Source organism: Podarcis gaigeae (assembly GCF_964106915.1).
Source record: "Podarcis gaigeae genome assembly, chromosome: 10".
NCBI lineage: Eukaryota > Metazoa > Chordata > Lepidosauria > Squamata > Lacertidae > Podarcis > Podarcis gaigeae.
Genome location: NC_139686.1, coordinates 62,652,685 through 62,679,646, shown reverse-complemented (window position 1 = coordinate 62,679,646; position 26,962 = coordinate 62,652,685).

Here is a 26,962-nt window from a genome sequence, read left to right as displayed (position 1 = left end):
CGGTTGAAACAGAAGGCTTTTTATCACAGGAAAAGAAATCAGCCCTCGAAAACCTAATCGGCAGAAATACATTTTTTTTGAAAAAATCCCTAAGCCCCGCGGTCACAATTTCATCCAAAATCTGACTTTCGGGTATTCACTCAAAAATGCTGCCAAACGGTTGCAAATGCTCCCCTGAGAGGTTTGGCGGTCGAAACAGAAGGCTTTTTATCACAGGAAAAGAAATCAGCCCTTGACAACTTAACCGGAGAAAAAGATTTTTTTTGAAAAAATCCCTAAGCCCTGGGGTCACAATTTCATCCAAAATCTGACTTTTGGGAATTCACTCAAAAATGCTGCCAAACGGTTGCAAATGCTCCCCTGAGAGGTTTGGCGGTCGAAACAGAAGGCTTTTTATCACAGGAAAAGAAATCAGCCCTTGACAACTTAACCGGCAGAAAAAGATTTTTTTGAAAAAATCCCTAAGCTCCGGAGTCAAAATTTCCGCAAAAATCTGACTTTTGGCAATTCACTCAAAAATGCTGCCAAACGGTTGCAAATGGTCCCCTGAGAGGTTTGGCGGTCGAAACAGAAGGCTTTTATCACAGGAAAAGAAATCAGCCCTTGACAACTTAACCGGAGAAAAAGATTTTTTTTGAAAAAATCCCTAAGCCCCGGGGTCACAATTTAATCCCAAATCTGACTTTCGGCAATTCACTCAAAAATGCTGCCAAACGGTTGCAAATGCTCCCCTGAGAGGTTTGGCGGTCGAAACAGAAGGCTTTTTATCACAGGAAAAGAAATCAGCCCTTGACAACTTAACCGGCAGAAAAAGATTTTTTTGAAAAAATCCCTAAGCTCCGGAGTCAAAATTTCCGCAAAAATCTGACTTTTGGCAATTCACTCAAAAATGCTGCCAAACGGTTGCAAATGCTCCCCTGAGAGGTTTGGCGGTCGAAACAGAAGGCTTTTATCACAGGAAAAGAAATCAGCCCTTGACAACTTAACCGGAGAAAAAGATTTTTTTTGAAAAAATCCCTAAGCCCCGGGGTCACAATTTAATCCCAAATCTGACTTTCGGCAATTCACTCAAAAATGCTGCCAAACGGTTGCAAATGCTCCCCTGAGAGGTTTGGAGGTCGAAACAGAAGGCTTTTTATCGCAGGAAAAGAAATCAGCCCTTGACAACTTAACCGGCAGAAAAAGATTTTTTTTGAAAAAATCCCTAAGCCCCGGGGTCACAATTTCAGCAAAAATCTGACTTTCGGGAATTCACTCAAAAATGCTGCCAAACGGTTGCAAATGCTCCCCTGAGAGGTTTGGCGGTCGAAACAGAAGGCTTTTTATCACAGGAAAAGAAATCAGCCCTTGACAACTTAACCGGCAGAAAAAGATTTTTTTAAAAAAAATCCCTAAGCCCCGGGGTCACAATTTCCGCAAAAATCTGACTTTCGGCAATTCACTCAAAAATGCTGCCAAACGGTTGCAAATGCTCCCCTGTGAAGTTTGGCAGTCGAAGCAGAAGGCTTTTTATCACAGGAAAAGAAATCAGCCCTTCACAAGTTAAGTGGCAGAAAAAGATTTTTTTGAAAAAATCCATAAGCCCCGGGGTCACAATTTCAGCAAAAATCTGACTTTCGGCAATTCACTCAAAAATGCTGCCAAACGGTTGCAAATGCTCCCCTGAGAGGTTTAGCGGTCGAAACAGAAGGCTTTTTATCACAGGAAAAGAAATCAGCCCTCGATAATTTAACCGGCAAAAATAGATTTTTTTGAAAAAATCCCTAAGCCCCGGGGTCACAATTTCCGCAAAAATCTGACTTTCGGCAATTCACTCAAAAATGCTGCCAAACGGTTGCAAATGCTCCCCTGAGAGGTTTGGCGGTCGAAACAGAAGGCTTTTTATCACAGGAAAAGAAATCAGCCCTTGACAACTTAAGCGGCAGAAATAGATTTTTTTTGAAAAAATCCCTAAGCCCCAGGGTCACAATTTCATCCAAAATCTGACTTTCGTGAATTCACTCAAAAATGCTGCCAAACGGTTGCAAATGCTCCACTGAGAGGTTTGGCGGTCGAAACAGAAGGCTTTTTATCACAGGAAAAGAAATCAGCCCTTGACAACTTAACCGGCAGAAAAAGATTTTTTTGAAAAAATCCCTAAGCCCCGGGGTCACAATTTCAGCAAAAATCTGACTTTTGGCAATTCACTCAAAAATGCTGCCAAACGGTTGCAAATGCTTCCCTGAGAGGTTTGGCGGTCGAAACAGAAGGCTTTTTATCACAGGAAAAGAAATCAGCCCTTGACAACTTAACCGGCAGAAAAAGATTTTTTTGAAAAAATCCCTAAGCTCCGGAGTCAAAATTTCCGCAAAAATCTGACTTTTGGCAATTCACTCAAAAATGCTGCCAAACGGTTGCAAATGCTCCCCTGAGAGGTTTGGCGGTCGAAACAGAAGGCTTTTATCACAGGAAAAGAAATCAGCCCTTGACAACTTAACCGGAGAAAAAGATTTTTTTTGAAAAAATCCCTAAGCCCCGGGGTCACAATTTAATCCCAAATCTGACTTTCGGCAATTCACTCAAAAATGCTGCCAAACGGTTGCAAATGCTCCCCTGAGAGGTTTGGAGGTCGAAACAGAAGGCTTTTTATCGCAGGAAAAGAAATCAGCCCTTGACAACTTAACCGGCAGAAAAAGATTTTTTTTGAAAAAATCCCTAAGCCCCGGGGTCACAATTTCAGCAAAAATCTGACTTTCGGGAATTCACTCAAAAATGCTGCCAAACGGTTGCAAATGCTCCCCTGAGAGGTTTGGCGGTCGAAACAGAAGGCTTTTTATCACAGGAAAAGAAATCAGCCCTCGAAAACCTAATCGGCAGAAATACATTTTTTTTGAAAAAATCCCTAAGCCCCGCGGTCACAATTTCATCCAAAATCTGACTATCGGCAATTCACTCAAAAATGCTGCCAAACGGTTGCAAATGCTCCCCTGTGAAGTTTGGCAGTCGAAGCAGAAGGCTTTTTATCACAGGAAAAGAAATCAGCCCTTCACAAGTTAAGTGGCAGAAAAAGATTTTTTTGAAAAAATCCATAAGCCCCGGGGTCACAATTTCAGCAAAAATCTGACTTTCGGCAATTCACTCAAAAATGCTGCCAAACGGTTGCAAATGCTCCCCTGAGAGGTTTAGCGGTCGAAACAGAAGGCTTTTTATCACAGGAAAAGAAATCAGCCCTCGATAATTTAACCGGCAAAAATAGATTTTTTTGAAAAAATCCCTAAGCCCCGGGGTCACAATTTCCGCAAAAATCTGACTTTCGGCAATTCACTCAAAAATGCTGCCAAACGGTTGCAAATGCTCCCCTGAGAGGTTTGGCGGTCGAAACAGAAGGCTTTTTATCACAGGAAAAGAAATCAGCCCTTGACAACTTAAGCGGCAGAAATAGATTTTTTTTGAAAAAATCCCTAAGCCCCAGGGTCACAATTTCATCCAAAATCTGACTTTCGTGAATTCACTCAAAAATGCTGCCAAACGGTTGCAAATGCTCCACTGAGAGGTTTGGCGGTCGAAACAGAAGGCTTTTTATCACAGGAAAAGAAATCAGCCCTTGACAACTTAACCGGCAGAAAAAGATTTTTTTGAAAAAATCCCTAAGCCCCGGGGTCACAATTTCAGCAAAAATCTGACTTTTGGCAATTCACTCAAAAATGCTGCCAAACGGTTGCAAATGCTTCCCTGAGAGGTTTGGCGGTCGAAACAGAAGGCTTTTTATCACAGGAAAAGAAATCAGCCCTTGACAACTTAACCGGCAGAAAAAGATTTTTTTGAAAAAATCCCTAAGCCCCGGGGTCACAATTTCAGCAAAAATCTGACTTTTGGCAATTCACTCAAAAATGCTGCCAAACGGTTGCAAATGCTTCCCTGAGAGGTTTGGCGGTCGAAACAGAAGGCTTTTTATCACAGGAAAAGAAATCAGCCCTTGACAACTTAACTGGAGAAAAAGATTTTTTTTGAAAAAATCCCTAAGCTCCGGGGTCACAATTTCCGTAAAAATCTGACTTTTGGCAATTCACTCAAAAATGCTGCCAAACGGTTGCAAATGCTCCCCTGAGAGGTTTGGCGGTCGAAACAGAAGGCTTTTTATCATAGGAAAAGAAATCAGCCCTCGATAACTTAACCGGCAGAAATAGATTTTTTTGAAAAAATCCCTAAGCCCCGGGGTCACAATTTCAGCAAAAATCTGACTTTTGGCAATTCACTCAAAAATGCTGCCAAACGGTTGCAAATGCTTTCCTGAGAGGTTTGGCGGTCGAAACAGAAGGCTTTTTATCACAGAAAAAGAAATCAGCCCTTGACAACTTAACCGGAAGAAAAAGATTTTTTTGAAAAAATCCCTAAGCCCCGGGGTCACAATTTCAGCAAAAATCTGACTTTCGGCAATTCACTCAAAAATGCTGCCAAACGGTTGCAAATGCTCCCCTGAGAGGTTTGGCGGTCGAAACAGAAGGCTTTTTATCACAGGAAAAGAAATCAGCCCTCGATAACTTAACCGGCAGAAATAGATTTTTTTGAAAAAATCCCTAAGCCCCGGGGTCACAATTTCAGCAAAAATCTGACTTTCGGCAATTCACTCAAAAATGCTGCCAAACGGTTGCAAATGCTCCCCTGAGAAGTTTGGCAGTCGAAGCAGTAGGCTTTTTATCACAGGAAAAGAAATCAGCCCTTGACAACTTAACCGGCAGAAAAAGTTTTTTTTTTAAAAAAATGCATAAGCCCCGGGGTCACAATTTCATCCAAAATCTGACTTTCGGGAATTCACTCAAAAATGCTGCCAAACGGTTGCAAATGCTCCCCTGAGAGGTTTGGCGGTCGAAACAGAAGGCTTTTTATCACAGGAAAAGAAATCAGCCCTTGACAACTTAACCGTCAGAAAAAGTTTTTTTTTGAAAAAATCCCTAAGCCCCGGGGTCACAATTTAATCTAAAATCTGACTTTCGGGTATTCACTCAAAAATGCTGCCAAACGGTTGCAAATGCTCCCCTGAGAGGTTTCGCGGTCGAAACAGAAGGCTTTTTATCACAGGAAAAGAAATCAGCCCTCGATAACTTAACCGGCAAAAATAGATTTTTTTGAAAAAATCCCTAAGCCCCGGGGTCACAATTTCAGCAAAAATCTGACTTTCGGCAATTCACTCAAAAATGCTGCCAAACGGTTGCAAATGCTCCCCTGAGAGGTTTGGCGGTCGAAACAGAAGGCTTTTTATCACAGGAAAAGAAATCAGCCCTCGAAAACCTAATCGGCAGAAATACATTTTTTTTGAAAAAATCCCTAAGCCCCGCGGTCACAATTTCATCCAAAATCTGACTATCGGCAATTCACTATAAAATGCTGCCAAACGGTTGCAAATGCTCCCCTGAGAGGTTTGGCGGTCGAAACAGAAGGCTTTTTATCACAGGAAAAGAAATCAGCCCTCGATAACTTAACCGGCAGAAATAGATTTTTTTGAAAAAATCCCTAAGCCCCGGGGTCACAATTTCAGCAAAAATCTGACTTTCGGCAATTCACTCAAAAATGCTGCCAAACGGTTGCAAATGCTCCCCTGAGAAGTTTGGCAGTCGAAGCAGTAGGCTTTTTATCACAGGAAAAGAAATCAGCCCTTGACAACTTAACCGGCAGGAAAAGTTTTTTTTTTAAAAAAAATGCATAAGCCCCGGGGTCACAATTTCATCCAAAATCTGACTTTCGGGAATTCACTCAAAAATGCTGCCAAACGGTTGCAAATGCTCCCCTGAGAAGTTTGGCGGTCGAAACAGAAGGCTTTTTATCACAGGAAAAGAAATCAGCCCTTGACAACTTAACCGTCAGAAAAAGTTTTTTTTTGAAAAAATTCCTAAGCCCCGGGGTCACAATTTCAGCAAAAATCTGACTTTCGGCAATTCACTCAAAAATGCTGCCAAACGGTTGCAAATGCTCCCCTGAGAGGTTTGGCGGTCGAAACAGAAGGATTTTTATCACAGGAAAAGAAATCAGCCCTCGAAAACCTAATCGGCAGAAATACATTTTTTTTGAAAAAATCCCAAAGCCCCGCGGTCACAATTTAATCCAAAATCTGACTTTCGGCAATTCACTATAAAATGCTGCCAAACGGTTGCAAATGCTCCCCTGAGAGGTTTGACGGTTGAAACAGAAGGCTTTTTATCACAGGAAAAGAAATCAGCCCTCGATAACTTAACCGGCAAAAATAGATTTTTTTGAAGAAATCCCTGAGCCCCGGGGTCACAATTTCATCCAAAATCTAACTTTCGGGTATTCACTCAAAAATGCTGCCAAACGGTTGCAAATGCTCCCCTGAGAGGTTTGGCGGTCGAAACAGAAGGCTTTTTATCACAGGAAAAGAAATCAGCCCTTGACAACTTAACCGGAGAAAAAGATTTTTTTTGAAAAAATCCCTAAGCCCCGGGGTCACAATTTAATCCCAAATCTGACTTTCGGCAATTCACTCAAAAATGCTGCGAAACGGTTGCAAATGCTCCCCTGAGAGGTTTGGCGGTCGAAACAGAAGGCTTTTTATCACAGGAAAAGAAATCAGCCCTCGATAACTTAACCGGCAGAAATAGTTTTTTTTAAAAAAATCCCTAAGCCCCGGGGTCACAATTTCCGCAAAAATCTGACTTTCGGCAATTCACTCAAAAATGCTGCCAAACGGTTGAAAATGCTCCCCTGAGAAGTTTGGCGGTCGAAACAGAAGGCTTTTTATCACAGGAAAAGAAATCAGCCCTCGATAACTTAACCGGCAGAAATAGTTTTTTTAAAAAAAATCCCTAAGCCCCGGGGTCACAATTTCCGCAAAAATCTGACTTTCGGCAATTCACTCAAAAATGCTGCCAAACGGTTGCAAATGCTCCCCTGAGAAGTTTGGCGGTCGAAACAGAAGGCTTTTTATCACAGGAAAAGAAATGAGCCCTTGACAACTTAACCGGCAGAAATAGATTTTTTTTGAAAAAATCCCTAAGCCCCGGGGTCACAATTTCATCCAAAATCTGACTTTTGGCAATTCACTCAAAAATGCTGCCAAACGGTTGCAAATGCTTCCCTGAGAGGTTTGGCGCTCGAAACAGAAGGCTTTTTATCACAGGAAAAGAAATCAGCCCTTGACAACTTAACCGGCAGAAAAAGATTTTTTTAAAAAAAAATCCCTAAGCCCCGGGGTCACAATTTCAGCAAAAATCTGTCTTTCGGCAATTCACTCAAAAATGCTGCCAAACGGTTGCAAATGCTCCCCTCAGAGGTTTGGCGGTCGAAACAGAAGGCTTTTTATCACAGGAAAAGAAATCAGCCCTTCACAACTTAACTGGCAGAAAAAGATTTTTTTGAAAAAATCCCTAAGCCCCGGGGTCACAATTTCCGCAAAAATCTGACTTTCGGCAATTCACTCAAAAATGCTGCAAACGGTTGCAAATGCTCCCATGAGACGTTTGGCGGTCGAAACAGTAGGCTTTTTATCACAGGAAAAGAAATCAGTCCTCGACAACTTAACCGGCAGAAATTTTTTTTTTGAAAAAATCCCTAAGCCCCGGGGTCACAATTTCATCCAAAATCTGACTTTCGGCAATTCACTCAAAAATGCTGCCAAACGGTTGCAAATGCTCCGCTGAGAGGTTTGGCGGTCAAAACAGAAGGCTTTTTATCACAGGAAAAGAAATCAGCCCTTGACAACTTAACCGGCAGAAAAAGATTTTTGTTAAAAAAAATCCCTAAGCCCCGGGGTCACAATTTCAGCAAAAATCTGACTTTCGGCAATTCACTCAAAAATGCTGCCAAACGGTTGCAAATGCTCCGCTGTGAGGTTCGGCGGTCAAAACAGAAGGCTTTTTATCACAGGAAAAGAAATGAGCCCTTGACAACTTAACCGGCAGAAATATATATTTTTTTTTTAAATCCCTAAGCCCCGGGGTCACAATTTCATCCAAAATCTGACTTTCGGGTATTCACTCAAAAATGCTGCCAAACGGTTGCAAATGCTCCCCTGAGAGGTTTGACGGTCGAAACAGAAGGCTTTTTATCACAGGAAAAGAAATCAGCCCTCGATAACTTAACCGGCAGAAATAGATTTTTTTGAAAAAATCCCTAAGCCCCGGGGTCACAATTTCAGCAAAAGTCTGACTTTCGGCAATTCACTCAAAAATGCTGCCAAACGGTTGCAAATGCTTCCCTGAGAGTTTTGGCGGTCGAAACAGAAGGCTTTTTATCACAGGAAAAGAAATCAGCCCTTGACAACTTAACCGGCAGAAAAAGATTTTTTTGAAAAAATCCCTAAGCCTCGGGGTCACAATTTAATCCAAAATCTGACTTTCGGCAATTCACTCAAAAATGCTGCCAAACGGTTGCAAATGCTCCCCTGAGAAGTTTGGCAGTCGAAGCAGAAGGCTTTTTATCACAGGAAAAGAAATCAGCCCTTCACAAGTTAACTGGCAGAAAAAGATTTTTTTGAAAAAATCCATAAGCCCCGGGGTCACAATTTCAGCAAAAATCTGACTTTCGGCAATTCACTCAAAAATGCTGCCAAACGGTTGCAAATGCTCCCCTGAGAAGTTTGGCAGTCAAAGCAGAAGGCTTTTTATCACAGGAAAAGAAATCAGCCCTCGATAACTTAACCGGAAGAAATAGTTTTTTTTGAAAAAATGCCTAAGCCCCGGGGTCACAATTTCCGCAAAAATCTGACTTTCGGCAATTCACTCAAAAATGCTGCCAAACGGTTGCAAATGCTCCCCTGAGAAGTTTGGCAGTCGAAGCAGAAGGCTTTTTATCACAGGAAAAGAAATCAGCCCTTCACAAGTTAACTGGCAGAAAAAGATTTTTTTGAAAAAATCCATAAGCCCCGGGGTCACAATTTCAGCAAAAATCTGACTTTCGGCAATTCACTCAAAAATGCTGCCAAACGGTTGCAAATGCTCCCCTGAGAAGTTTGGCAGTCATAGCAGAAGGCTTTTTATCACAGGAAAAGAAATCAGCCCTCGATAACTTAACCGGAAGAAATAGTTTTTTTTGAAAAAATCCCTAAGCCCCGGGGTCACAATTTCAGCAAAAATCTGACTTTCGGGAATTCACTCAAAAATGCTGCCAAACGGTTGCAAATGCTCCCCTGAGAGGTTTGGCGGTCGAAACAGAAGGCTTTTTATCACAGGAAAAGAAATCAGCCCTTGACAACTTAAGCGGCAGAAATAGATTTTTTTTGAAAAAATCCCTAAGCCCCGGGGTCAAAATTTCATCCAAAATCTGACTTTCGTGAATTCACTCAAAAATGCTGCTAAACGGTTGCAAATGCTCCCCTGAGAGGTTTGGCGGTCGAAACAGAAGGCTTTTTATCACAGGAAAAGAAATCAGCCCTTGACAACTTAACCGGCAGAAAAAGATTTTTTTGAAAAAATCCCTAAGCTCCGGGGTCACAATTTCCGCAAAAATCTGACTTTTGGCAATTCACTCAAAAATGCTGCCAAACGGTTGCAAATGCTCCCCTGAGAGGTTTGGCGGTCGAAACAGAAGGCTTTTTATCACAGGAAAAGAAATCAGCCCTCGATAACTTAACCGGCAGAAATAGATTTTTTTGAAAAAATCCCTAAGCCCCGGGGTCACAATTTCAGCAAAAATCTGACTTTTGGCAATTCACTCAAAAATGCTGCCAAACGGTTGCAAATGCTTCCCTGAGAGGTTTGGCGGTCGAAACAGAAGGCTTTTTATCACAGGAAAAGAAATCAGCCCTTGACAACTTAACCGGCAGAAACAGTTTTTTTTTTAAAAAAATGCATAAGCCCCGGGGTCTCAATTTCATCCAAAATCTGACTTTCGGGAATTCACTCAAAAATGCTGCCAAACGGTTGCAAATGCTCCCCTGAGAGCTTTGGCGGTCGAAACAGAAGACTTTTTATCACAGGAAAAGAAATCAGCCCTCGATAACTTAACCGGCAAAAATAGATTTTTTTGAAAAAATCCCTAAGCCCCGGGGTCACAATTTCAGCAAAAATCTGACTTTTGGCAATTCACTCAAAAATGCTGCCAAACGGTTGCAAATGCTTCCCTGAGAGGTTTGGCGGTCGAAACAGAAGGCTTTTTATCACAGGAAAAGAAATCAGCCCTTGACAACTTAACCGGCAGAAAAAGATGTTTTTGAAAAAATCCCTAAGCCCCGGGGTCACAATTTCAGCAAAAATCTGACTTTTGGCAATTCACTCAAAAATGCTGCCAAACGGTTGCAAATGCTTCCCTGAGAGGTTTGGCGGTCGAAACAGAAGGGTTTTTATCACAGGAAAAGAAATCAGCCCTTGACAACTTAACCGGCAGAAAAAGATTTTTTTGAAAAAATCCCTAAGCTCCGGGGTCACAATTTCCGCAAAAATCTGACTTTTGGCAATTCACTCAAAAATGCGGCCAAACGGTTGCAAATGCTCCCCTGAGAGGTTTGGCGGTCGAAACAGAAGGCTTTTTATCACAGGAAAAGAAATCAGCCCTCGATAACTTAACCGGCAGAAATAGATTTTTTTGAAAAAATCCCTAAGCCCCGGGGTCACAATTTCAGCAAAAATCTGACTTTTGGCAATTCACTCAAAAATGCTGCCAAACGGTTGCAAATGCTTCCCTGAGAGGTTTGGCGGTCGAAACAGAAGGCTTTTTATCACAGGAAAAGAAATCAGCCCTTGACAACTTAACCGGCAGAAACAGTTTTTTTTTTAAAAAAATGCATAAGCCCCGGGGTCTCAATTTCATCCAAAATCTGACTTTCGGGAATTCACTCAAAAATGCTGCCAAACGGTTGCAAATGCTCCCCTGAGAGCTTTGGCGGTCGAAACAGAAGACTTTTTATCACAGGAAAAGAAATCAGCCCTCGATAACTTAACCGGCAAAAATAGATTTTTTTGAAAAAATCCCTAAGCCCCGGGGTCACAATTTCAGCAAAAATCTGACTTTTGGCAATTCACTCAAAAATGCTGCCAAACGGTTGCAAATGCTTCCCTGAGAGGTTTGGCGGTCGAAACAGAAGGCTTTTTATCACAGGAAAAGAAATCAGCCCTTGACAACTTAACCGGCAGAAAAAGATGTTTTTGAAAAAATCCCTAAGCCCCGGGGTCACAATTTCAGCAAAAATCTGACTTTTGGCAATTCACTCAAAAATGCTGCCAAACGGTTGCAAATGCTTCCCTGAGAGGTTTGGCGGTCGAAACAGAAGGGTTTTTATCACAGGAAAAGAAATCAGCCCTTGACAACTTAACCGGCAGAAAAAGATTTTTTTGAAAAAATCCCTAAGCTCCGGGGTCACAATTTCCGCAAAAATCTGACTTTTGGCAATTCACTCAAAAATGCGGCCAAACGGTTGCAAATGCTCCCCTGAGAGGTTTGGAGGTCGAAACAGAAGGCTTTTTATCACAGGAAAAGAAATCAGCCCTTGACAACTTAACCGGCAGAAAAAGATTTTTTTTGAAAAAATCCCTAAGCCCCGGGGTCACAATTTCAGCAAAAATCTGATTTTCGGCAATTCACTCAAAAATGCTGCCAGACGGTTGCAAATGCTCCCCTGAGAGGTTTGGCGGTCGAAACAGAAGGCTTTTTATCACAGGAAAAGAAATCAGCCCTTGACAACTTAAGCGGCAGAAATAGATTTTTTTTGAAAAAATCCCTAAGCCCCAGGGTCACAATTTCATCCAAAATCTGACTTTCGTGAATTCACTCAAAAATGCTGCCAAACGGTTGCAAATGCTCCACTGAGAGGTTTGGCGGTCGAAACAGAAGGCTTTTTATCACAGGAAAAGAAATCAGCCCTCGATAACTTAACCGGCAAAAATAGATTTTTTTGAAAAAATCCCTAAGCCCCGGGGTCACAATTTCCGCAAAAATCTGACTTTCGGCAATTCACTCAAAAATGCTGCCAAACGGTTGCAAATGCTCCCCTGAGAGGTTTGGCGGTCGAAACAGAAGGCTTTTTATCACAGGAAAAGAAATCAGCCCTTGACAACTTAAGCGGCAGAAATAGATTTTTTTTGAAAAAATCCCTAAGCCCCAGGGTCACAATTTCATCCAAAATCTGACTTTCGTGAATTCACTCAAAAATGCTGCCAAACGGTTGCAAATGCTCGACTGAGAGGTTTGGCGGTCGAAACTGAAGGCTTTTTATCACAGGAAAAGAAATCAGCCCTTGACAACTTAACCGGCAGAAAAAGATTTTTTTTAAAAAAATCCCTAAGCCCCGGGGTCACAATTTCAGCAAAAATCTGACTTTCGGCAATTCACTCAAAAATGCTGCCAAACGGTTGCAAATGCTCCCCTGAGAGGTTTGGCGGTCGAAACAGAAGGCTTTTTATCACAGGAAAAGAAATCAGCCCTTGACAACTTAACCGGCAGAAAAAGATTTTTTTTGAAAAAATCCCTAAACCCCGGGGTCACAATTTCATCCAAAATCTGACTTTCGTGAATTCACTCAAAAATGCTGCCAAACGGTTGCAAATGCTCCACTGAGAGGTTTGGCGGTCGAAACAGAAGGCTTTTTATCACAGGAAAAGAAATCAGCCCTCGATAACTTAACCGGCAAAAATAGATTTTTTTGAAAAAATCCCTAAGCCCCGGGGTCACAATTTCCGCAAAAATCTGACTTTCGGCAATTCACTCAAAAATGCTGCCAAACGGTTGCAAATGCTCCCCTGAGAGGTTTGGCGGTCGAAACAGAAGGCTTTTTATCACAGGAAAAGAAATCAGCCCTTGACAACTTAAGCGGCAGAAATAGATTTTTTTTGAAAAAATCCCTAAGCCCCAGGGTCACAATTTCATCCAAAATCTGACTTTCGTGAATTCACTCAAAAATGCTGCCAAACGATTGCAAATGCTCGACTGAGAGGTTTGGCGGTCGAAACTGAAGGCTTTTTATCACAGGAAAAGAAATCAGCCCTTGACAACTTAACCGGCAGAAAAAGATTTTTTTTTAAAAAATCCCTAAGCCCCGGGGTCACAATTTCAGCAAAAATCTGACTTTCGGCAATTCACTCAAAAATTCTGCCAAACGGTTGCAAATGCTCCCCTGAGAGGTTTGGCGGTCGAAACAGAAGGCTTTTTATCACAGGAAAAGAAATCAGCCCTTGACAACTTAACCGTCAGAAAAAGTTTTTTTTTGAAAAAATCCCTAAGCCCCGGGGTCACAATTTAATCTAAAATCTGACTTTCGGGTATTCACTCAAAAATGCTGCCAAACGGTTGCAAATGCTCCCCTGAGAGGTTTCGCGGTCGAAACAGAAGGCTTTTTATCACAGGAAAAGAAATCAGCCCTCGATAACTTAACCGGCAAAAATAGATTTTTTTGAAAAAATCCCTAAGCCCCGGGGTCACAATTTCAGCAAAAATCTGACTTTCGGCAATTCACTCAAAAATGCTGCCAAACGGTTGCAAATGCTCCCCTGAGAGGTTTGGCGGTCGAAACAGAAGGCTTTTTATCACAGGAAAAGAAATCAGCCCTCGAAAACCTAATCGGCAGAAATACATTTTTTTTGAAAAAATCCCTAAGCCCCGCGGTCACAATTTCATCCAAAATCTGACTATCGGCAATTCACTATAAAATGCTGCCAAACGGTTGCAAATGCTCCCCTGAGAGGTTTGGCGGTCGAAACAGAAGGCTTTTTATCACAGGAAAAGAAATCAGCCCTCGATAACTTAACCGGCAGAAATAGATTTTTTTGAAAAAATCCCTAAGCCCCGGGGTCACAATTTCAGCAAAAATCTGACTTTCGGCAATTCACTCAAAAATGCTGCCAAACGGTTGCAAATGCTCCCCTGAGAAGTTTGGCAGTCGAAGCAGTAGGCTTTTTATCACAGGAAAAGAAATCAGCCCTTGACAACTTAACCGGCAGGAAAAGTTTTTTTTTTAAAAAAAATGCATAAGCCCCGGGGTCACAATTTCATCCAAAATCTGACTTTCGGGAATTCACTCAAAAATGCTGCCAAACGGTTGCAAATGCTCCCCTGAGAAGTTTGGCGGTCGAAACAGAAGGCTTTTTATCACAGGAAAAGAAATCAGCCCTTGACAACTTAACCGTCAGAAAAAGTTTTTTTTTGAAAAAATTCCTAAGCCCCGGGGTCACAATTTCAGCAAAAATCTGACTTTCGGCAATTCACTCAAAAATGCTGCCAAACGGTTGCAAATGCTCCCCTGAGAGGTTTGGCGGTCGAAACAGAAGGATTTTTATCACAGGAAAAGAAATCAGCCCTCGAAAACCTAATCGGCAGAAATACATTTTTTTTGAAAAAATCCCAAAGCCCCGCGGTCACAATTTAATCCAAAATCTGACTTTCGGCAATTCACTATAAAATGCTGCCAAACGGTTGCAAATGCTCCCCTGAGAGGTTTGACGGTTGAAACAGAAGGCTTTTTATCACAGGAAAAGAAATCAGCCCTCGATAACTTAACCGGCAAAAATAGATTTTTTTGAAGAAATCCCTGAGCCCCGGGGTCACAATTTCATCCAAAATCTAACTTTCGGGTATTCACTCAAAAATGCTGCCAAACGGTTGCAAATGCTCCCCTGAGAGGTTTGGCGGTCGAAACAGAAGGCTTTTTATCACAGGAAAAGAAATCAGCCCTTGACAACTTAACCGGAGAAAAAGATTTTTTTTGAAAAAATCCCTAAGCCCCGGGGTCACAATTTAATCCCAAATCTGACTTTCGGCAATTCACTCAAAAATGCTGCGAAACGGTTGCAAATGCTCCCCTGAGAGGTTTGGCGGTCGAAACAGAAGGCTTTTTATCACAGGAAAAGAAATCAGCCCTCGATAACTTAACCGGCAGAAATAGTTTTTTTTAAAAAAATCCCTAAGCCCCGGGGTCACAATTTCCGCAAAAATCTGACTTTCGGCAATTCACTCAAAAATGCTGCCAAACGGTTGCAAATGCTCCCCTGAGAAGTTTGGCGGTCGAAACAGAAGGCTTTTTATCACAGGAAAAGAAATCAGCCCTCGATAACTTAACCGGCAGAAATAGTTTTTTTTAAAAAAATCCCTAAGCCCCGGGGTCACAATTTCCGCAAAAATCTGACTTTCGGCAATTCACTCAAAAATGCTGCCAAACGGTTGCAAATGCTCCCCTGAGAAGTTTGGCGGTCGAAACAGAAGGCTTTTTATCACAGGAAAAGAAATGAGCCCTTGACAACTTAACCGGCAGAAATAGATTTTTTTTGAAAAAATCCCTAAGCCCCGGGGTCACAATTTCATCCAAAATCTGACTTTTGGCAATTCACTCAAAAATGCTGCCAAACGGTTGCAAATGCTTCCCTGAGAGGTTTGGCGCTCGAAACAGAAGGCTTTTTATCACAGGAAAAGAAATCAGCCCTTGACAACTTAACCGGCAGAAAAAGATTTTTTTTTAAAAAAATCCCTAAGCCCCGGGGTCACAATTTCAGCAAAAATCTGTCTTTCGGCAATTCACTCAAAAATGCTGCCAAACGGTTGCAAATGCTCCCCTCAGAGGTTTGGCGGTCGAAACAGAAGGCTTTTTATCACAGGAAAAGAAATCAGCCCTTCACAACTTAACTGGCAGAAAAAGATTTTTTTGAAAAAATCCCTAAGCCCCGGGGTCACAATTTCCGCAAAAATCTGACTTTCGGCAATTCACTCAAAAATGCTGCAAACGGTTGCAAATGCTCCCATGAGACGTTTGGCGGTCGAAACAGTAGGCTTTTTATCACAGGAAAAGAAATCAGCCCTCGACAACTTAACCGGCAGAAATTTTTTTTTTGAAAAAATCCCTAAGCCCCGGGGTCACAATTTCATCCAAAATCTGACTTTCGGCAATTCACTCAAAAATGCTGCCAAACGGTTGCAAATGCTCCGCTGAGAGGTTTGGCGGTCAAAACAGAAGGCTTTTTATCACAGGAAAAGAAATCAGCCCTTGACAACTTAACCGGCAGAAAAAGATTTTTGTTAAAAAAAATCCCTAAGCCCCGGGGTCACAATTTCAGCAAAAATCTGACTTTCGGCAATTCACTCAAAAATGCTGCCAAACGGTTGCAAATGCTCCGCTGTGAGGTTCGGCGGTCAAAACAGAAGGCTTTTTATCACAGGAAAAGAAATGAGCCCTTGACAACTTAACCGGCAGAAATATATATATTTTTTTTAAATCCCTAAGCCCCGGGGTCACAATTTCATCCAAAATCTGACTTTCGGGTATTCACTCAAAAATGCTGCCAAACGGTTGCAAATGCTCCCCTGAGAGGTTTGACGGTCGAAACAGAAGGCTTTTTATCACAGGAAAAGAAATCAGCCCTCGATAACTTAACCGGCAGAAATAGATTTTTTTGAAAAAATCCCTAAGCCCCGGGGTCACAATTTCAGCAAAAGTCTGACTTTCGGCAATTCACTCAAAAATGCTGCCAAACGGTTGCAAATGCTTCCCTGAGAGTTTTGGCGGTCGAAACAGAAGGCTTTTTATCACAGGAAAAGAAATCAGCCCTTGACAACTTAACCGGCAGAAAAAGATTTTTTTGAAAAAATCCCTAAGCCTCGGGGTCACAATTTAATCCAAAATCTGACTTTCGGCAATTCACTCAAAAATGCTGCCAAACGGTTGCAAATGCTCCCCTGAGAAGTTTGGCAATCGAAGCAGAAGGCTTTTTATCACAGGAAAAGAAATCAGCCCTTCACAAGTTAACTGGCAGAAAAAGATTTTTTTGAAAAAATCCATAAGCCCCGGGGTCACAATTTCAGCAAAAATCTGACTTTCGGCAATTCACTCAAAAATGCTGCCAAACGGTTGCAAATGCTCCCCTGAGAAGTTTGGCAGTCAAAGCAGAAGGCTTTTTATCACAGGAAAAGAAATCAGCCCTCGATAACTTAACCGGAAGAAATAGTTTTTTTTGAAAAAATGCCTAAGCCCCGGGGTCACAATTTCCGCAAAAATCTGACTTTTGGCAATTCACTCAAAAATGCGGCCAAACGGTTGCAAATGCTCCCCTGAGAGGTTTGGAGGTCGAAACAGAAGGCTTTTTATCACAGGAAAAGAAATCAGCCCTTGACAACTTAACCGGAAGAAAAAGATTTTTTTTGAAAAAATCCCTAAGCCCCGGGGTCACAATTTCAGCAAAAATCTGACTTTCGGGAATTCACTCAAAAATGCTGCCAAACGGTTGCAAATGCTCCCCTGAGAGGTTTGGCGGTCGAAACAGAAGGCTTTTTATCACAGGAAAAGAAATCAGCCCTTGACAACTTAAGCGGCAGAAATAGATTTTTTTTGAAAAAATCCCTAAGCCCCGGGGTCAAAATTTCATCCAAAATCTGACTTTCGTGAATTCACTCAAAAATGCTGCTAAACGGTTGCAAATGCTCCCCTGAGAGGTTTGGCGGTCGAAACAGAAGGCTTTTTATCACAGGAAAAGAAATCAGCCCTTGACAACTTAACCGGCAGAAAAAGATTTTTTTGAAAAAATCCCTAAGCTCCGGGGTCACAATTTCCGCAAAAATCTGACTTTTGGCAATTCACTCAAAAATGCTGCCAAACGGTTGCAAATGCTCCCCTGAGAGGTTTGGCGGTCGAAACAGAAGGCTTTTTATCACAGGAAAAGAAATCAGCCCTCGATAACTTAACCGGCAGAAATAGATTTTTTTGAAAAAATCCCTAAGCCCCGGGGTCACAATTTCAGCAAAAATCTGACTTTTGGCAATTCACTCAAAAATGCTGCCAAACGGTTGCAAATGCTTCCCTGAGAGGTTTGGCGGTCGAAACAGAAGGCTTTTTATCACAGGAAAAGAAATCAGCCCTTGACAACTTAACCGGCAGAAACAGTTTTTTTTTTAAAAAAATGCATAAGCCCCGGGGTCTCAATTTCATCCAAAATCTGACTTTCGGGAATTCACTCAAAAATGCTGCCAAACGGTTGCAAATGCTCCCCTGAGAGCTTTGGCGGTCGAAACAGAAGACTTTTTATCACAGGAAAAGAAATCAGCCCTCGATAACTTAACCGGCAAAAATAGATTTTTTTGAAAAAATCCCTAAGCCCCGGGGTCACAATTTCAGCAAAAATCTGACTTTTGGCAATTCACTCAAAAATGCTGCCAAACGGTTGCAAATGCTTCCCTGAGAGGTTTGGCGGTCGAAACAGAAGGCTTTTTATCACAGGAAAAGAAATCAGCCCTTGACAACTTAACCGGCAGAAAAAGATGTTTTTGAAAAAATCCCTAAGCCCCGGGGTCACAATTTCAGCAAAAATCTGATTTTCGGCAATTCACTCAAAAATGCTGCCAGACGGTTGCAAATGCTCCCCTGAGAGGTTTGGCGGTCGAAACAGAAGGATTTTTATCACAGGAAAAGAAATCAGCCCTTGACAACTTAAGCGGCAGAAATAGATTTTTTTTGAAAAAATCCCTAAGCCCCAGGGTCACAATTTCATCCAAAATCTGACTTTCGTGAATTCACTCAAAAATGCTGCCAAACGGTTGCAAATGCTCCACTGAGAGGTTTGGCGGTCGAAACAGAAGGCTTTTTATCACAGGAAAAGAAATCAGCCCTCGATAACTTAACCGGCAAAAATAGATTTTTTTGAAAAAATCCCTAAGCCCCGGGGTCACAATTTCCGCAAAAATCTGACTTTCGGCAATTCACTCAAAAATGCTGCCAAACGGTTGCAAATGCTCCCCTGAGAGGTTTGGCGGTCGAAACAGAAGGCTTTTTATCACAGGAAAAGAAATCAGCCCTTGACAACTTAAGCGGCAGAAATAGATTTTTTTTGAAAAAATCCCTAAGCCCCAGGGTCACAATTTCATCCAAAATCTGACTTTCGTGAATTCACTCAAAAATGCTGCCAAACGGTTGCAAATGCTCGACTGAGAGGTTTGGCGGTCGAAACTGAAGGCTTTTTATCACAGGAAAAGAAATCAGCCCTTGACAACTTAACCGGCAGAAAAAGATTTTTTTTAAAAAAATCCCTAAGCCCCGGGGTCACAATTTCAGCAAAAATCTGACTTTCGGCAATTCACTCAAAAATGCTGCCAAACGGTTGCAAATGCTCCCCTGAGAGGTTTGGCGGTCGAAACAGAAGGCTTTTTATCACAGGAAAAGAAATCAGCCCTTGACAACTTAACCGGCAGAAAAAGATTTTTTTTGAAAAAATCCCTAAACCCCGGGGTCACAATTTCATCCAAAATCTGACTTTCGTGAATTCACTCAAAAATGCTGCCAAACGGTTGCAAATGCTCCACTGAGAGGTTTGGCGGTCGAAACAGAAGGCTTTTTATCACAGGAAAAGAAATCAGCCCTCGATAACTTAACCGGCAAAAATAGATTTTTTTGAAAAAATCCCTAAGCCCCGGGGTCACAATTTCCGCAAAAATCTGACTTTCGGCAATTCACTCAAAAATGCTGCCAAACGGTTGCAAATGCTTCCCTGAGAGGTTTGGCGGTCGAAACAGAAGGCTTTTTATCACAGGAAAAGAAATCAGCCCTTGACAACTTCACCGGCAGAAAAAGATGTTTTTGAAAAAATCCCTAAGCCCCGGGGTCACAATTTCAGCAAAAATCTGACTTTTGGCAATTCACTCAAAAATGCTGCCAAACGGTTGCAAATGCTCCCCTGAGAGGTTTGGCGGTCGAAACAGAAGGCTTTTTATCACAGGAAAAGAAATCAGCCCTTGACAACTTAACCGGCAGAAAAAGATTTTTTTGAAAAAATCCCTAAGCTCCGGGGTCACAATTTCCGCAAAAATCTGACTTTTGGCAATTCACTCAAAAATGCGGCCAAACGGTTGGAAATGCTCCCCTGAGAGGTTTGGAGGTCGAAACAGAAGGCTTTTTATCACAGGAAGAGAAATCAGCCCTTGACAACTTAACCGGAAGAAAAAGATTTTTTTTGAAAAAATCCCTAAGCCCCGGGGTCACAATTTCAGCAAAAATCTGACTTTCGGGAATTCACTCAAAAATGCTGCCAAACGGTTGCAAATGCTCCCCTGAGAGGTTTGGCGGTCGAAACAGAAGGCTTTTTATCACAGGAAAAGAAATCAGCCCTTGACAACTTAAGCGGCAGAAATAGATTTTTTTTGAAAAAATCCCTAAGCCCCGGGGTCAAAATTTCATCCAAAATCTGACTTTCGTGAATTCACTCAAAAATGCTGCTAAACGGTTGCAAATGCTCCCCTGAGAGGTTTGGCGGTCGAAACAGAAGGCTTTTTATCACAGGAAAAGAAATCAGCCCTTGACAACTTAACCGGCAGAAAAAGATTTTTTTGAAAAAATCCCTAAGCTCCGGGGTCACAATTTCCGCAAAAATCTGACTTTTGGCAATTCACTCAAAAATGCTGCCAAACGGTTGCAAATGCTCCCCTGAGAGGTTTGGCGGTCGAAACAGAAGGCTTTTTATCACAGGAAAAGAAATCAGCCCTCGATAACTTAACCGGCAGAAATAGATTTTTTTGAAAAAATCCCTAAGCCCCGGGGTCACAATTTCAGCAAAAATCTGACTTTTGGCAATTCACTCAAAAATGCTGCCAAACGGTTGCAAATGCTTCCCTGAGAGGTTTGGCGGTCGAAACAGAAGGCTTTTTATCACAGGAAAAGAAATCAGCCCTTGACAACTTAACCGGCAGAAACAGTTTTTTTTTTAAAAAAATGCATAAGCCCCGGGGTCTCAATTTCATCCAAAATCTGACTTTCGGGAATTCACTCAAAAATGCTGCCAAACGGTTGCAAATGCTCCCCTGAGAGCTTTGGCGGTCGAAACAGAAGACTTTTTATCACAGGAAAAGAAATCAGCCCTCGATAACTTAACCGGCAAAAATAGATTTTTTTGAAAAAATCCCTAAGCCCCGGGGTCACAATTTCAGCAAAAATCTGACTTTCGGCAATTCACTCAAAAATGCTGCCAAACGGTTGCAAATGCTTCCCTGAGAGGTTTGGCGGTCGAAACAGAAGGCTTTTTATCACAGGAAAAGAAATCAGCCCTTGACAACTTAACCGGCAGAAAAAGATGTTTTTGAAAAAATCCCTAAGCCCCGGGGTCACAATTTCAGCAAAAATCTGATTTTCGGCAATTCACTCAAAAATGCTGCCAGACGGTTGCAAATGCTCCCCTGAGAGGTTTGGCGGTCGAAACAGAAGGATTTTTATCACAGGAAAAGAAATCAGCCCTTGACAACTTAAGCGGCAGAAATAGATTTTTTTTGAAAAAATCCCTAAGCCCCAGGGTCACAATTTCATCCAAAATCTGACTTTCGTGAATTCACTCAAAAATGCTGCCAAACGGTTGCAAATGCTCCACTGAGAGGTTTGGCGGTCGAAACAGAAGGCTTTTTATCACAGGAAAAGAAATCAGCCCTCGATAACTTAACCGGCAAAAATAGATTTTTTTGAAAAAATCCCTAAGCCCCGGGGTCACAATTTCCGCAAAAATCTGACTTTCGGCAATTCACTCAAAAATGCTGCCAAACGGTTGCAAATGCTCCCCTGAGAGGTTTGGCGGTCGAAACAGAAGGCTTTTTATCACAGGAAAAGAAATCAGCCCTTGACAACTTAAGCGGCAGAAATAGATTTTTTTTGAAAAAATCCCTAAGCCCCAGGGTCACAATTTCATCCAAAATCTGACTTTCGTGAATTCACTCAAAAATGCTGCCAAACGGTTGCAAATGCTCGACTGAGAGGTTTGGCGGTCGAAACTGAAGGCTTTTTATCACAGGAAAAGAAATCAGCCCTTGACAACTTAACCGGCAGAAAAAGATTTTTTTTAAAAAAATCCCTAAGCCCCGGGGTCACAATTTCAGCAAAAATCTGACTTTCGGCAATTCACTCAAAAATGCTGCCAAACGGTTGCAAATGCTCCCCTGAGAGGTTTGGCGGTCGAAACAGAAGGCTTTTTATCACAGGAAAAGAAATCAGCCCTTGACAACTTAACCGGCAGAAAAAGATTTTTTTTGAAAAAATCCCTAAACCCCGGGGTCACAATTTCATCCAAAATCTGACTTTCGTGAATTCACTCAAAAATGCTGCCAAACGGTTGCAAATGCTCCACTGAGAGGTTTGGCGGTCGAAACAGAAGGCTTTTTATCACAGGAAAAGAAATCAGCCCTCGATAACTTAACCGGCAAAAATAGATTTTTTTGAAAAAATCCCTAAGCCCCGGGGTCACAATTTCCGCAAAAATCTGACTTTCGGCAATTCACTCAAAAATGCTGCCAAACGGTTGCAAATGCTCCCCTGAGAGGTTTGGCGGTCGAAACAGAAGGCTTTTTATCACAGGAAAAGAAATCAGCCCTTGACAACTTAAGCGGCAGAAATACATTTTTTTTGAAAAAATCCCTAAGCCCCAGGGTCACAATTTCATCCAAAATCTGACTTTCGTGAATTCACTCAAAAATGCTGCCAAACGGTTGCAAATGCTCGACTGAGAGGTTTGGCGGTCGAAACTGAAGGCTTTTTATCACAGGAAAAGAAATCAGCCCTTGACAACTTAACCGGCAGAAAAAGATTTTTTTTAAAAAAATCCCTAAGCCCCGGGGTCACAATTTCAGCAAAAATCTGACTTTCGGCAATTCACTCAAAAATGCTGCCAAACGGTTGCAAATGCTCCCCTGAGAGGTTTGGCGGTCGAAACAGAAGGCTTTTTATCACAGGAAAAGAAATCAGCCCTTGACAACTTAACCGGCAGAAAAAGATTTTTTTTAAAAAAATCCCTAAACCGCGGGGTCACAATTTAATCCAAAATCTGACTTTCGGGAATTCACTCAAAAATGCTGCCAAACGGTTGCAAATGCTCCCCTGAGAGCTTTGGCGGTCGAAACAGAAGACTTTTTATCACAGGAAAAGAAATCAGCCCTCGATAACTTAACCGGCAAAAATAGATTTTTTTGAAAAAATCCCTAAGCCCCGGGGTCACAATTTCAGCAAAAATCTGACTTTTGGCAATTCACTCAAAAATGCTGCCAAACGGTTGCAAATGCTTCCCTGAGAGGTTTGGCGGTCGAAACAGAAGGCTTTTTATCACAGGAAAAGAAATCAGCCCTTGACAACTTAACCGGCAGAAAAAGATGTTTTTGAAAAAATCCCTAAGCCCCGGGGTCACAATTTCAGCAAAAATCTGACTTTTGGCAATTCACTCAAAAATGCTGCCAAACGGTTGCAAATGCTCCCCTGAGAGGTTTGGCGGTCGAAACAGAAGGCTTTTTATCACAGGAAAAGAAATCAGCCCTTGACAACTTAACCGGCAGAAAAAGATTTTTTTGAAAAAATCCCTAAGCTCCGGGGTCACAATTTCCGCAAAAATCTGACTTTTGGCAATTCACTCAAAAATGCGGCCAAACGGTTGGAAATGCTCCCCTGAGAGGTTTGGAGGTCGAAACAGAAGGCTTTTTATCACAGGAAGAGAAATCAGCCCTTGACAACTTAACCGGAAGAAAAAGATTTTTTTTGAAAAAATCCCTAAGCCCCGGGGTCACAATTTCAGCAAAAATCTGACTTTCGGGAATTCACTCAAAAATGCTGCCAAACGGTTGCAAATGCTCCCCTGAGAGGTTTGGCGGTCGAAACAGAAGGCTTTTTATCACAGGAAAAGAAATCAGCCCTTGACAACTTAAGCGGCAGAAATAGATTTTTTTTGAAAAAATCCCTAAGCCCCGGGGTCAAAATTTCATCCAAAATCTGACTTTCGTGAATTCACTCAAAAATGCTGCTAAACGGTTGCAAATGCTCCCCTGAGAGGTTTGGCGGTCGAAACAGAAGGCTTTTTATCACAGGAAAAGAAATCAGCCCTTGACAACTTAACCGGCAGAAAAAGATTTTTTTGAAAAAATCCCTAAGCTCCGGGGTCACAATTTCCGCAAAAATCTGACTTTTGGCAATTCACTCAAAAATGCTGCCAAACGGTTGCAAATGCTCCCCTGAGAGGTTTGGCGGTCGAAACAGAAGGCTTTTTATCACAGGAAAAGAAATCAGCCCTCGATAACTTAACCGGCAGAAATAGATTTTTTTGAAAAAATCCCTAAGCCCCGGGGTCACAATTTCAGCAAAAATCTGACTTTTGGCAATTCACTCAAAAATGCTGCCAAACGGTTGCAAATGCTTCCCTGAGAGGTTTGGCGGTCGAAACAGAAGGCTTTTTATCACAGGAAAAGAAATCAGCCCTTGACAACTTAACCGGCAGAAACAGTTTTTTTTTAAAAAAAATGCATAAGCCCCGGGGTCTCAATTTCATCCAAAATCTGACTTTCGGGAATTCACTCAAAAATGCTGCCAAACGGTTGCAAATGCTCCCCTGAGAGGTTTGGCGGTCGAAACAGAAGGCTTTTTATCACAGGAAAAGAAATCAGCCCTCGATAACTTAACCGGCAAAAATAGATTTTTTTGAAAAAATCCCTAAGCCCCGGGGTCACAATTTCAGCAAAAATCTGACTTTTGGCAATTCACTCAAAAATGCTGCCAAACGGTTGCAAATGCTTCCCTGAGAGGTTTGGCGGTCGAAACAGAAGGCTTTTTATCACAGGAAAAGAAATCAGCCCTTGACAACTTAACCGGCAGAAAAAGATGTTTTTGAAAAAATCCCTAAGCCCCGGGGTCACAATTTCAGCAAAAATCTGACTTTTGGCAATTCACTCAAAAATGCTGCCAAACGGTTGCAAATGCTTCCCTGAGAGGTTTGGCGGTCGAAACAGAAGGCTTTTTATCACAGGAAAAGAAATCAGCCCTTGACAACTTAACCGGCAGAAAAAGATTTTTTTGAAAAAATCCCTAAGCTCCGGGGTCACAATTTCCGCAAAAATCTGACTTTTGGCAATTCACTCAAAAATGCGGCCAAACGGTTGCAAATGCTCCCCTGAGAGGTTTGGAGGTCGAAACAGAAGGCTTTTTATCACAGGAAAAGAAATCAGCCCTTGACAACTTAACCGGCAGAAAAAGATTTTTTTTGAAAAAATCCCTAAGCCCCGGGGTCACAATTTCAGCAAAAATCTGATTTTCGGCAATTCACTCAAAAATGCTGCCAAACGGTTGCAAATGCTCCCCTGAGAGGTTTGGCGGTCGAAACAGAAGGCTTTTTATCACAGGAAAAGAAATCAGCCCTCGATAACTTAACCGGCAGAAATAGATTTTTTTGAAAAAATCCCTAAGCCCCGGGGTCACAATTTCAGCAAAAATCTGACTTTTGGCAATTCACTCAAAAATGCTGCCAAACGGTTGCAAATGCTTCCCTGAGAGGTTTGGCGGTCGAAACAGAAGGCTTTTTATCACAGGAAAAGAAATCAGCCCTTGACAACTTAACCGGCAGAAAAAGATTTTTTTGAAAAAATCCCTAAGCCCCGGGGTTACAATTTCATCCGAAATCTGACTTTCGGCAATTCACTCAAAAATGCTGCCAAACGGTTGCAAATGCTCCCCTGAGAGGTTTGGCGGTCGAAACAGAAGGCTTTTTATCACAGGAAAAGAAATCAGCCCTCGATAACTTAACCGGCAGAAATAGATTTTTTTGAAAAAATCCCTAAGCCCCGGGGTCACAATTTCAGCAAAAATCTGACTTTTGGCAATTCACTCAAAAATGCTGCCAAACGGTTGCAAATGCTTCCCTGAGAGGTTTGGCGGTCGAAACAGAAGGCTTTTTATCACAGGAAAAGAAATCAGCCCTTGACAACTTAACCGGCAGAAAAAGATTTTTTTGAAAAAATCCCTAAGCCCCGGGGTTACAATTTCATCCAAAATCTGACTTTCGGCAATTCACTCAAAAATGCTGCCAAACTATTGCAAATGCTCCCCTGAGAGGTTTGGCGGTCGAAACAGAAGGCTTTTTATCACAGGAAAAGAAATCAGCCCTTGACAACTTAACTGGCAGAAAAAGATTTTTTTTGAAAAAATCCCTAAGCCCCGGGGTCACAATTTCAGCAAAAATATGACTTAAGGCAATTCACTCAAAAATGCTGCCAAACGGTTGCAAATGCTCCCCTGAGAGGTTTGGCGGTCGAAACAGAAGGCTTTTTATCACAGGAAAAGAAATCAGCCCTTGACAACTTAAGCGGCAGAAATAGATTTTTTTTGAAAAAATCCCTAAGCCCCGGGGTCACAATTTCATCCAAAATCTGACTTTCGTGAATTCACTCAAAAATGCTGCCAAACGGTTGCAAATGCTCCACTGAGAGGTTTGGCGGTCGAAACAGAAGGCTTTTTATCACAATAAAAGAAATCAGCCCTCGATAACTTAACCGGCAGAAATAGATTTTTTGAAAAAAATCCCTAAGCCCCGGGGTCACAATTTCCGCAAAAATCTGACTTTCGGCAATTCACTCAAAAATGCTGCCAAACGGTTGTAAATTCTCCCCTGAGATGTTTGGCGGTCGAAACAGAAGGCTTTTTATCACAGGAAAAGAAATCAGCCCTCGATAACTTAACCGGCAGAAATAGATTTTTTTGAAAAAAATCCCTAAGCCCCGGGGTCACAATTTCAGCAAAAATCTGACTTTCGGCAATTCACTCAAAAATGCTGCCAAACGGTTTCAAATGCTCCCCTGAGAAGTTTGGCAGTCGAAGCGGAAGGCTTTTTATCACAGGAAAAGAAATCAGCCCTTGACAACATAACCGGCAGAAAAAGATTTTTTTTGAAAAAATCCCTAAGCCCCGGGGTCACAATTTCATCCAAAATCTGACTTTCGGCAATTCACTCAAAAATGCTGCCAAACGGTTGCAAATGCTTCCCTGAGAGGTTTGGCGGTCGAAACAGAAGGCTTTTTATCACAGGAAAAGAAATCAGCCCTCGATAACGTAACCGACAGAAAAAGATTTTTTTGAAAAAAATCCCTAAGCCCCGGGGTCACAATTTCAGCAAAAATCTGACTTTCGGGAATTCACTCAAAAATGCTGCCAAACGGTTGCAAATGCTCCCCTGAGAAGTTTGGCGGTCGAAACAGAAGGCTTTTTATCACAGGAAAAGAAATCAGCCCTTCACAAGTTAACGGGCAGAAAAAGATTTTTTTGAAAAAATGCCTAAGCCCCGGGGTCACAATT